Below are 13,302 nucleotides of genomic sequence, written 5' to 3'. Positions count from 1 at the left end.
GGTGTCCTGAAATTTCAGGAGATCTCCCGATCTTTTGCTACTCACCAGAAAACCCGAACGGACAAAAAAATCCCGTTTTTTTTCTAATAATAATAATAATAATAACAATAATAATAATAATAATAATAATAATAATAATAATAATAATAATAATAATAATAATTAAAGGTGCATAATATATTTGTGCCGAAAAACTCTTTCCTCGTCTCACTGTGTGACGTGTTATCGATAAGAACACTCCTTAGGTACTTCCCCGCATTCATTTTAGGCTGAAATTACGTCATCTCTCCCCTCTTATTGAACTCGAAACTCACGCTTGACTGCATCATTCGAAGGGAAATCAACGACACGCATATAGAATACAAATTTTGCATTCTGCTGAGACTTCAAATTTGGCACACGATTTCTACGCCTGATGAATGAAGAAGAATAAGAAGAAGAAGAAGAAGCAGAAGAAGAAGAAGAAGAAGAAGCATAGAGTAGCCAGAGAGTAGGAGTGAGTGAAATTATGTATTTTCCTCATAACTTCAAGTGACTATTGCATTCTTCAATTCAGTTATATTATAACATTTCAATGCTCGAGAAACTACAGAAATTTTCATTAAAACTCCCGAAATTTTTACGTACATTCTATCGATTTTTTTTTGTAGACCTGGCAACAATGATCACAGCATTAGATCAGCTCTAGCTTCAGCATTAAGAGAAATGAAGTGGCAAGTTTAGGAAGAATCACGCATCACGAATGTGCTGTAGTATTAGCGCGAGTAATTCAACTTGAATGCAATGCAGGTCAGAGAAAATGCCTTTCGTGTCTAGCCAGTTATGTATGTTACCCTATCTGCCTTCTACAGGGTCGAACAGAAGAGCCGACATCATTGCCATTCATCCAAAGAAAGCACAGTGTTTTAGTGTTGGATTCAACTATTTGTTTTACTGAGCAGGCGATTGAGGTTGACACAAAAGAGAAATATTAATGAACCATGCCTCCCATATTTTTTTTTGCTAGTGGCTTTACGCCGCCCCTACACAGATACGTTTTATGGCCACGATGGGATAGGAAAGGCCTAAGAGTTTGAAGGAAGCGACCGTGGCCTTAATTAAGGTACAGCCCCATCATTTGCCTGGTATGAATATGGGAAACCACGGAAAACGATTTTCAGGGCTGCTGACAGTGGGATTCGAACCCACTATCTCCCGAATGCAAGCTCGCAGCCGCATGCTCCTAACCGTACGGCCAACTCGCCCGGTGCCTCCCACATTTAGGGGAATATTACATCAGTCGACTTGAGCACTGGTCAATTAAAGGATTGTTATTTGGTAGTAGAGGAGGTACTACAAAATACACCTGGCACATTTTGAAAGGATTAGGTATCCTCAGAAATTCACTGAACTGCATCATAACGGGCATTATCACGGACTCATTAAGCATTCTGCATCACCACCTTTATATTTCATAATTGTTAATCCAGCCCACTAGCTGCCTCTGTGGATCGGTGGTAGAGTGTCGGCCTCCGGATCCCAAGATAGCGGGTTCAAATCCGGCAGAGGTAGTCCGATTTTTGAAGGGCGGGAAAAAGTCCATTCGACACTTCATGTCGTACGATGTCGGCATGTAAAAGATCTCTGGTGACACATTTGGTGTTTACCCGGCAAAATTCATTAAATCTCAGCCATAGACGCCCAAGAGAGTTCCGGTTTACTCGATCTGCCATCTAGTGAGCCTAGAGTTGACGAGCAGACAGCCAGATGGCGTCAAATTGAAATGTCTACACACGGTAGTTGAGGCCAAACGATGATGATTATTATTATTATTATTATTATTATTATTATTATTATTATTATTATTATTATTATTATCCAGCCAACTTTGATAATCCCCTATGAATATGGTGCATTCCATAAACTATGAGTCCAAGCTGTTTATTATACGAATAGTTTGTTTTTCCAAGTTATAACATTACATCTACTAGCGTTTTTTGTAAAATTCAAGATCTTTGTGGTCACACACAGTAGGCCTACTTGTGCTGACGTTATTGTGAATATATAACTATCAGTAAATGCAATTTAATTTTAAGTGATAGAAAAGCACAAATGACAAAACAAAAGGGCGCAGATACTTATTTCCTTTAACAGTGGCAATGACTCATGACGTTATTTCCGTTATTTTTTTTATTTTTCTGGTTTTGCATCAACATTTTTGAATTGTTATATATTAGCTTCTATTATTTATTTCAAATAATACTTCCTGCATTTTTATTTTCCTATTCTACGAAAATGCTATTTTAAATTCCACAGTGAAATGAAATGAAATGACGTATGGCTTTTAGTCCCGGGAATGTCCGAGGACGAGTTCGGCTCGCCAGATGCAGGGCTTTTGATTTGACTTCCATAGGCGACCTGCGCGTCGTGATGAGAATGAAATGATGATGAAGACGACACAGACACCCAGCCCCCTTGCCAGCGTAATTAATCAATTATGATTACAATTCCCGACCCTGCCGGGAATCGAACCCGGGACCGTTGTGACCAAAGGCCAGCACGCTAACCATTTAGTCATGGAGCCGGAGATTTTCACAGTAATATTAAGAGACTTGACCCGTTTACCAAAATTAACTCAAAATTCTATATTTTCTTCGGAATGTTATGAAACGCTAAATTGCAAATATATAAACGGTACAAAATGTTAAATGTGCAAATCAAAAAACTACATGTTTTATTTCAAAGCGCAAAAAATTACCACCGCTAGATGTACCGCTGCAAACCGTTGACTTTAGACAAAGGGACCTTAATGGAGTGTAGTGTACGCAGAGAGAGCTATACATCTGACCAGAGGAGCGTGCCACATGAAAGGACACGGGTCATTACAAATTGATGGGCACAGCGCGCGGGACGCAATGCGGTCTTCTGTCCCAACAGACCGAGGTTCTCGCACAAGTAGCAGGTAAAGAAGCTCTTTAACTGTCCTGTCGTAGTAGAGCCGCAGCCATAAGCTAGAATATAACTACAATATTAATTCCAAAGAATCTATTGAGAAATATGAGTCATCTACTTGCAGTGAACTCCACGTATAAACACAGACACATGATCGTAGTCGTGCGTGTTCTCGATCTATGGAGCGATCACAGTCATGAGACATTGTTTCAACAGACTTCTGTCAGGCCCCTTGACATCATCCTTCCTATATGAACTTCTACAGTTAACTCTTGTTCTCTTCGAACAGTATTAGTATTAGGTTGTAGAAGACTTAAACGTTCTTTTATTTGAACGCCTCAACTAAGTTTGACATAGGTCATAGCAACAATATATTTTTTAAGATACTGCGCACAAACTGTGCATAGAGTTGAGAACAAACTTCGTAGAATTACTGACATCACTTGTTTTTACAAAAGTTCACAACAGAAGATCTCCGATTTGTACAAGTGAGTATGGTATCCGTTGCATTGTACACCGCCATAATTCACATAGCGCAGGGCTCGTCTGGGTCATGGAAGTACTCTGTTTTACACAGCTCATGGTCGTATCCATGTACCGCCATTGAGTTAACAAAGTGTCGCAGGTCTTGGTTAGTGTTTGCCCATGTTCTATTCATCATGGCCTCCGTTCTATAAAATTCGATCCAGATGTCATCTCTTTTCTTCACTCTGTCCTGCATTAGATTCTCGCAGGCGTCTGTGAATGGTAGCCTTAACTTCATCCGGAGGTCCTTGATGAAGAAGGTCTCCTTGGGAAGTTCATATGCTAGTCGAGATTTTGCGTATTTCGATATCCCCAGGGTAGCTTTCAGAAAACGCGACTTGACTGCTTCGAGTGCCCTCAAGTCCGCCATAGTCAACTTTTCCCAACAACAACAACAACAACAACAACAACAACAACAACAACAACAACAACAACAACATGAAGAAAAAGAAGAAGAAGAATAGAGTTGGCCACGCGGTAAGGATCGTATAGCTGTGAGCATGCATTCGTAACAGGGTGGGTTCAAATCTCACCGTCGGCAGCCGTAAAGATGGTTTATAATAATAATAATAATAATAATAATAATAATAATAATAGCTTTCCGTCCAACTAACTACTTTTACGGCTTTCAGAGACGCCGAGGTGCCGAAATTTAGTCCTGCGGGAGTTCTTTTACGTGCCAGTAAATCTACCGACACGAGTCTGACGAATCTGAGCACCTTCAAATACCACCGGACAGAGCCATGATCGAACCTGCCAATTTGGGGGTCAGTAAGTAAGTAAGTAAGTAAGTATGTATTTATTGAGCATAACGGGCTTTCGCCCAATTACAATGTTCCAGTATTCCAAATTCAAAATAACCACAGAAGTGAACATTATTTTATAAACAAATAAAATCAAACTAAATCTACTATGTGGCCTCTCACATGGGCGGATAGCCTGTCCACATGCACGACGCCACCCTACATACAGAATATTTTTTAGCTAAGCATTAACTACTTACTACTTAACTACCACAAAATCTACTGTGTAGCATCTTGCACATGGGCGGATCGCCAGCTCCACATGCAACACGCTACCTCTACATCTAAGTAAACTAACTACTTAACTACATTAAAACTATACAAATTATATCCTAAATCTGTGTAGTCGCGACATCACCCCTGGTGAGGAACTGCTACCACCCTTCCCTGGGATGTCACGACCAGACATGTCTCATGAGGCCGGAAACCAATACGTCATAGAACCAATTTGGGATCAGGAGGTCAGCGCCTCAACCGTCTGAGCAACTCAGCCCGGTTGAAGAGGGTTTTCCACCATGTGTTGGTGGTTCTGTTAAATCTTAACGCATAGCAGTTATAGTGCTATTTAAATTCTGTTCAGAGTTAAGTGTGGATAACGGAAAGCAAGCAGCGCATAGTTAAGAAAATAAGCAAGCGTATACTTTTTTAACCGATTGTTTTTATGTTGTAGTAGATCTATATAGGTACATGAGAAAGTTATCGGTATTTATTTATGATTTCAATTTGTAGAGAGAAGGATTTTTGAAACAGAACGGGGTAATGATGTGCATTGTACGTACAGCATTAATTTTTTATATATGAAGTCTTATGAGCTTGTACCTTCTCGTTATTCCTATCGGTTGCTGTTCCCCCTTGGCGAAATCTGGTTAGTACTTTAAAATCCAATATCTTGCCCATGCTAACACTCGTAAATACAAATATTTGTTAAGAACAAAGCCATACTCTCCAGTGTCGACTTAGTCAAGTGGGACATAAAAGCTTTCCAGTCTGTCAAACACACAAAATTTCAATATTAAACTATAACACTATAAACATACCTGTAAAAGATGCACACTATTAACTAACATACAAAGAATGACATGTTTCGTTCTACAAGAACATCCTCAGATTCTATCAAATCACTTAAATCATACGTATATAAGTTCAGTATTATTTACGTTGGCCGGCCCCGTGGTGTAGGGGTAGCGTGCCTGCCTCTCACCCGGAGGCCCCGGGTTCGATTCCCGGCCAGGTCAGGGATTTTTCTCTCGACATGAGAGCAGGTTCTAGATGCACTCAGCCTACGTGATTAGAATTGAGGAGCTATCTGCCGGTGAGATGGCGGCCACGGACTCGAAAGCCCAGAATAATGGCCTAGAGGATGCGTCGTGCTGACCACACGACCCTTCGTAATCTGCAGGCCTTCGGGCTGAGCAGCCGTCGCTGGGCAGGCCAGAGCCCTATCAAGGGCGTTCAGTTCCGTGGGGTTTGGTTTGGATTGTTTACGTTGCATAAACAATATGAATAAGTATTAACAAATAATGGTGATTTTTTTACGTACTCAACCATGACCATGACATCAATAGTGTTTGGAGACAACGGACTAAACTTAGGCAATTCCAGATAAGTACAGAATTTAGTCATTTGTGTAATTATGTTATGGTACCATTTTGTGTTTTTGACAGACTGGAAAGTTTTTATGTCCCACTCGTAAACACTCTTTTGCAGCAGCTTTCATCGATGTACAGGTAAGGTTCAGTTTAGTCAAGAGTGAACGTGTTTAGTGATCAGTGTGTTGTTTCAATGTCATTTTCATAATACCTTCATGAATTACAGGAGATCTTGTGCGAAAACACTCTATGACTCAGTGCCGGGCGAGCTCTGGCCGCATTACGGCGAAGTGGTTGGCGGGAGAGAGGCTCGCAGCGCAGGGGACCGGGCGAGCGGCAATCCTCTGAATAGGTAAAAAAAAAAAAAAAAGTCCCTACAGTTGCCCCAGAATTTATGCAACCTCCAACCTGTTCTGTATTATTTTCCCATTTTGTAGGTGGATATGGAAGGTTATTGAGGGCACAGAAAACTTGACCCTTTCCCTTTTGCTATTTGTTTTATACTGCACAGAATCAGACAAGTCTAATGGCAAAGATGGGATAGTACAGGGCAAGGACTGGGAGCGAAGCGACCGTGGGCTCAATTAAGGTGCAACCAGAATATGCCCGTGTGAAAATGGTAATCTACGGAATACCACCTTCAGGATTGAAGACAGTGGGGTTCGAACCCAACATCTCTCGGAAGCACGTTAACAGCTGCACGGGCCGATCAGCGCAACCAACCCTCTCTGTGTGCTCTACATGTTACCTATACTCCTAACTCTAGGAAACATCTTAACATTTGCATCATTAAGGCCAGTTCTTCAGCATTTACAGGAGTTGCGAAATAAGCTTTCAAAATCATAGTTTGTACAAGTAATTGTCAGTTTACAAGTTACTGTAAACTATTTCTTGCTGCACTACCTTAATAATAATAATAATAATAATAATAATAATAATAATAATAATAATAATAATAATAATAATAATACAGTCTCAGCTACCATGTGGAAGAATTTTAATTTGACGCCATTTACGCAGCTTGCCCATCAATTTCGACGTTCCATTTTACTCTACCAGGTGGTAGATGTGACACTGTACTTACAATGCTTAAATCTACAATTATATCAACTGAATAAGTTCTTCAAAGCTACGTTCAGTATGCAGATTTCTTTCAGATCTCAAGGAGATGTGTCAACAGTTTCTGTTTCATTACTAGAGCGCGTATCTCCAACAGTATTCACAAAGGGTTATTCGGTTGTTTTTTTGTTTTTTTTGCTATTTGCTTTACGTCGCCCCGTCACAGGTAGATCTTACGGCGACGATGGGATAGGAAAGAGCTAGGACTGGGAAGGAAGCGGTCGTGGCCTTAATTAAGATACAGCTCCAGCATTTGCCTGGTGTGAAAATGGGAAACCAAGGAAAACTATCTTCAGGACTGCCGACAGTGGGGTTCGAACCCACTATCACCCAGACGCAAGCTCACAGCTTCGCGCTCCTAACCGCACGGCCAACTGGTTCTATCCAAATACTAAAAGCGTCTTAAAATTCGTCTTTCCATGTACCCGTTGTCGAGGAGCGTAAGTGTACTTTAAAATGAATGTTACTCAGGTCGAGTAAACATTCTCGTAACATTAATTACAAATTGTTTAAAAAACACTCTGACGTGAGCTGTGAACGTGAACACCCAACTCGGCACGAACATCGTGAAAACTAATTACGAGAACAGAGACTACACACGAAGTTTAGAGCAGTTCTATCGTGTAGATAAGATTAACAAGTTTACCTCCTCGCCAGATAGTTCAGGAAGATACCATTTAACTCAGTGCGAGAGCGGGCTCCTTGAAACTTTCGAGACAGAAGAAAATTTAAATAGTACTTCACCTACACCAACTTGGTGCAGGATCCGTACTTTAAAAACTCTCTCGAGTTCAAAGTACCCTCCAAGTGGATTCATTCTTTCTATTCCGCCAATAGAAACAAACTGAAAATCACATAGCACTTAAAGTAAGTGCAATCGGCAAAGTGTTTCCCTCACACCACTAGCCCCAGGTTATGGAACAGGACGACACATTAACGGTAAGCTGTATCTCCAATGCTGCTGCTAGTTTCTTGTAGGTTTTGTACAGTCATATTATGAGCAACACAGCTCCCTCCGTAAACCAGTGACAGAATACCGAGCTTCGATTCCAGGACTGCGGGCTCAAACTCGGCAAAAGTAGTCGAATTTGTGATGGTGGAAGAGGTTTATTTGGTACTCCACGTTGTCTGACGCCCGCATCTGAAAGGTATTTGATGTTTCCCGATAAAATTAATTAAAACTCAGCATTAGGCCGCCCACCAGAGTAATGATAATGTTCTTAGTTTCATATCTCACAAATTACTTTTACAGTTTTTCTGGAGACGCTCAAGTGCCAGAAATATTTTACGTGTAAGTACATTTACCAATACAATGTGGCGTACTACACCACCTTGACATGCCCTTGGACTGAGCTCGGATCGAACCCTCAACTTGGGCTCAGAAGGCCAACGGTCTATGGTCTGGACTACTCAACTCGGTGCCCAAAACGTTCAGGCTTCTCTGCTATGTGAGAGAGAAAAGCAAAACGGCCAAACGGACATGTAATCACCCTAAATGGCGTCAAATCAAAATGCCTGCAAAAGATATCTGAGGTATTATTATTATTATTATTATTATTATTATTATTATTATTAAGTCCAGCTCCTTGGCTGAATGGTTAGTGTACTGGCCTCCGCTTCACAGGGCTCCGAATTCGATTCCCGGACGCGCCACCGATTTTAATTCGGTATAGTTAATTTATCTGGCTACGGGACTTGGTCTTTGTGTTCGCCGTGACACACATCTATACGCAATACACCACACAATACACAAAACAAAAGCACGCAATAGGAAATACAGTACATCCCTCCATATATGGTTGGCTTCAGGAGTTCCTTGGCGTCTGATCGTATAACTGGGACGAATCCACACAAATTGCTGACCTCCAAAATGTTCTTTTTGTTTCACAAGTTGCTCTACGTCGCACCGACACAGATAGGTCTTATGGCGACGATGGGACAGGAAAGGACTACGGATGGGAACGAAGAGGCCGTGGCCTTAAGTAAGACGACAGCCCCAGCATTTGCTTGGTGTGAAAATGGGAAAGCCATATTGAGGGCTGCCGAGAGCGGGGTTCGAGCCCACTATCTTCCGAATACAAGCTCACAGCTGCGCGCCACTAATCGCACGGCCAACTCGCTCCATGGAAAAATTTCAAGGAAAAGAAGAAAGCAGCCTCTAGACGAACAGGACTCATCTTGTGACACACAGGACTCATCCAGTTGGTTCTTTGAGGGACATGTGCGCGCTAGAATTGTAAGAGGTGGCCAAGACATGAACAGGATAAACATAGTGGAGTAAATGTAGAGAGGTAAGCACAGGAGAGTATGTCACGGATGCAGGATCAAAACAGTCTAGGGACTGATTAATATTAAAAGCAAGAAAGCTTGTAGTTGTACGTGACTACATAATATCGTAATCGCAGCCAAGCTGCCTCCACTTTTATGTAAAATCTGCACCACAGAGACGAGACTCTTCATTCCAAACATCCTACATGCAATGCCAGGATCAGAACTGCGGCCGCCTTGGTGAGAAATAAGAGACAAATCGGATACCACGCACCAATAAAAATAATAATAATAATAATAATAATAATAATAATAATAATAATAATAATAATAATAATAATAATAATAATATATAATTTCGTTTGGCTATTTCTAGCCGAGTGCAGTCCTTGTAAGGTAGACCATCCGATAAGGGTAGGCGGCATCTGCCATATGTACCTCGTAGGTAACTGCGTATTATTGTAGTGGAGGATAGTGTTGTGTGTGGTGTATGAGTTGCAGGGATGTTGGGGACAGCACAAACACCCAGCCCCCGGGCCACTGGAATTAACCAATGAAGGATAAAATCCCCGACCCGGCCAGGAATCGAACCCGGGACCCTCTGAACCGAAGGCCAATACGCTGATCATTCAGGCAACGAGTCGGACATAATAATAATAATAATAATAATAATAATAATAATAATAATAATAATAATAATAATAATAATAATAATAATACAAGATACGCTAAGTAAGGAACTTCCTGCATTAATGATGTATACTGTTAATACCGTAGTAAGGGGATTTAGTTTTTGGTTTACAGATGTGCGAAAAAAATGATGCATTACGGCACTAGTCGAATGAACGAAGAAATAAGCACCGAAATCGCTCCAAGGATAATTACACGCCAGTTATTGATTTGCAATAATTTGAAAAGATTCGAGGTCCACACTTAAAATGTATATACTCTCAAACACTGAACGATGTTCTTCAAGAAAGAATCAAAATTACAAGAAACAACTTCGGTGACTCCTTACCTTACGAGTCCAGCGATGAGCATAGTACAAGACGAGGAGCACCATTTTTCGAAAAGCAGAACCTGAAAGCAATAAAATGTAACATGTAGAGATGTATAAAGGTAAGGATGAAAGTATTTTATTAATGTAACTACACTACGACGCATCCCCTATAAGCTGTGAATGGATGAAGAAAGTAATGAACAGCTAGAATATAGACAACATGCATAGTCAAGTGTGCAACCTAAGAGCATTCTCTAAATCGGACAAAATATAAGACTACTGAGTCTCATTCATGTTCCATATACGTTAGAATTTTAACATGGAAGGTAAAGGTGGCGCTTTTTACAGAACGCTTGAAGTGAATATTTCAAGACGCTTTTTGTGCTCAGCACTTAAGAGTAAAGATTCTACTTTTTGTAAAAGATATCATAAAACTATAGCAATGTTCCTGTTTCCTTTCTAAACCCCGTGCTATGGTAATTTACACAGCTGCACGTGTTTCTTTTACAGCGGCCCGCTTTCCGGGTCAGAGATAACACTCCCGTTCTCTTATAACAATATTAAATATTCAACGTTCCGATAACCTTTCGCAGTAATAAAAAGTATTATCTACACTGTAAGTTTACGGATGTATTTGGTTATAACATAGTTTTAGATGCACTGTGCCCTCCAACATTACATAAAAACTAATATTAATACGTTAATACAGTACTAAACAAATGTACAACATAAAAAGTAGTTAAAACATTTTCACTTTGTATGCATCCTTGAGAAAATGAATTGTTCCTTTTTTTTTTCAATAATTGGCTTTACGTTGTACCGACACAGATATGTCTTACGGCGATGATGGGATAGGAAAGGACTAGGAGTGGGAACGAAGCGGACGTGGCCTTAATTATGATACAGCCCCAGCATTTTCCTGGTGTGAAAATAGGGAACCACGAGATACCATTTTCAGAGTTGCCGATAGTAAGGGTTCGAACCCACTATCTCTCGAATGCAAGCTCACAGCTTTCCTTACGAATTCACCGCCAGAGCATGCAAATCTTAAACGTTTGGTCTCCGGAGAAGCCAGATGCTGGCCTTTCGAGTTGACGCCCATGGGCGACCTACGCGTCTGTGAGGACGGGGCCCTACTAAGGATGAAATCTAATATTGAAGATACCCAGTCCCAGAGCCAATGGAAATAACCAATGAAGGTTAGAATCCTTAACAGGGCCAGGAATTGAGCTCAGGATTCCTTGGAGCGAAGACCAGTATGCTAACCAGTTGCCACGGGGCCGGGCATCATAACGTAGAAGATTCTCCCGGATCTCTAGGCTTACAGAAATTCCATGCATAGCTGAGTGGTGCACACAGTCGAGTATTGGCCTTTTGAGCCTAGGCTGACGGAGTCGATAAGAGGGGTCATACTGGCAAGTTATTTGCAAATTTCACTACTCGATTTTGTAATCATTGAAATAACAGCACATAGGCCTACCCTCTCAACAACTGAAGTTTTCTTCTCCCCTCCTGGGTGCTTCGATTTTGTCACGCAGTGTATTTGTCAAAAAAATAAATAAATGAATAAATAAAAACTAATAAATAAATAAATAAATAAATAAATAAATAAATAAATAAATAAATAAATAAATAAATAAATAATTTTAATTGAAAACATAAGGAATATTGTCTGCCTCCTTGGCTGAATGGCCAGCGTAATGGCCTTAGGTTCAGAGGGCCCAGGGTTCGATTCCCGGCCGGGCCAAGGATTTTAACCCCGTTAGGTTAACTTTTCTTGCTCGAGGCTGGGTGTTTGCGTTCGTCTTAAATCTTTGTGTATGCACAACATATCACGCTACCAACCACTACAGAAATACGCAGTAGTAAATACAACCCTTCATATAGGGTTCGCATAAGGAAGGACTCCCGGCCGTAAAACTGGGCCATCTCTACATTAAGCGATGACCGCAATAAACTGAGAAAAATGCCAGGAATAATAAAAATAAGAATATAGTTATATGGAAAAACTTTTCGAAGGACGTATTAATTCTTTCTAGTTCTGTTGATTCTACTTGAGTTCAGTTCAGTAACCGAGGTATTTAAATTTCTCCACTACCTTCATTATAACCTGTTCTGCTAGCCTTTCTGGTGGTTGTGAAGTACAGTATACGGCAAAACAACAGTAAAAGCAAAGCTAAGTCGTCTCCGTACAGGCCATGAAGGCCCTTGGATTGGTGGAAGGTAAAGGCTTCCATTATCCGTAACCTCGGCACTTCATGGGGTAGAGTGGTTCACTCTACGCCCGGCCGCCTTTGCCCCCAGGAATTAACCTGGTACTCTTTTTTTTTTGGCGTAGGCAGGGTGAGCCTCAGGGCCATATGCACCTCCGGAAGTGGAAATCTCGTTTCTTAAATGTTTCGACTTTCTGACGGATATTCGAACCCACGACCTTCCGGGTGAACAAAGCATGCCTTTACCGCCTCGGCCAGGCAGCCCCTGGCAAAACAACAGTAGGTTACTGAAATTGCAAAATTACTCTAAACATCAAAATACGGCATTGCAACATTCAAGGTGACTACGGCAACACGTACAGCATGTATTAAAAATGCGCACCCTCATGTTTCACGCGTAGTTCCTGTAAGGTTTTGAACATGTTGATGAACACAGGTAGCCGCAAGGTCACACACAAAAAAAGACTGTATCGTCTCTTGTAATTCGGAAACATTGCTAGGTGAATAATTTGGCCGGAAAATGGTTTCTTACATGTCCCATATGTAGCCATCTGAGGCGTGAGATCTGGGGAATGGGAAGGGTACGGAAAATTAAGCTATCTCCACTGTGTTGTTGCAGAGGGCAAGTGAATCCCTACAGTTTGGGCTTTAGCTCCATCTTGCTTCATCCACTGGTGTTGTAATGGCAGGTTTTCAATCAATCAATCAATCAATCAATCAATCAATCAATCAATCAATCAATCAATCAATCAATCAATCAATCAATCAATCAATCAATCTTTTTACGTTCATCACTACTAATGTTCATTATGGCATCCGTGTTTTATATAATAATTATTCTTCTTCTGTCTCTC

General features: G+C 40.9%; 1 protein-coding gene across 1 annotated transcript in view; it reads right to left on the bottom strand.

Annotated features, from left to right (window-relative positions):
• The window catches only part of LOC136872711 (neuronal calcium sensor 2), a 1,371,956-nt gene that overhangs the window by 1,104,946 nt on the left and 253,708 nt on the right, over positions 1-13,302 (bottom strand). Inside the window, exon 2 of the mRNA XM_068227282.1 lies at positions 10,254-10,315. The gene's annotated coding sequence lies outside the window, so the exon portion shown is untranslated. The remainder of the gene's footprint in view (positions 1-10,253; positions 10,316-13,302) is intronic.

Source organism: Anabrus simplex, chromosome 4 (assembly GCF_040414725.1).
Source record: "Anabrus simplex isolate iqAnaSimp1 chromosome 4, ASM4041472v1, whole genome shotgun sequence".
Lineage (NCBI taxonomy): Eukaryota > Metazoa > Arthropoda > Insecta > Orthoptera > Tettigoniidae > Anabrus > Anabrus simplex.
The sequence above is the reverse complement of the archived record's forward strand: the minus strand, read 5'-3'. Positions and strand labels throughout refer to the sequence as shown.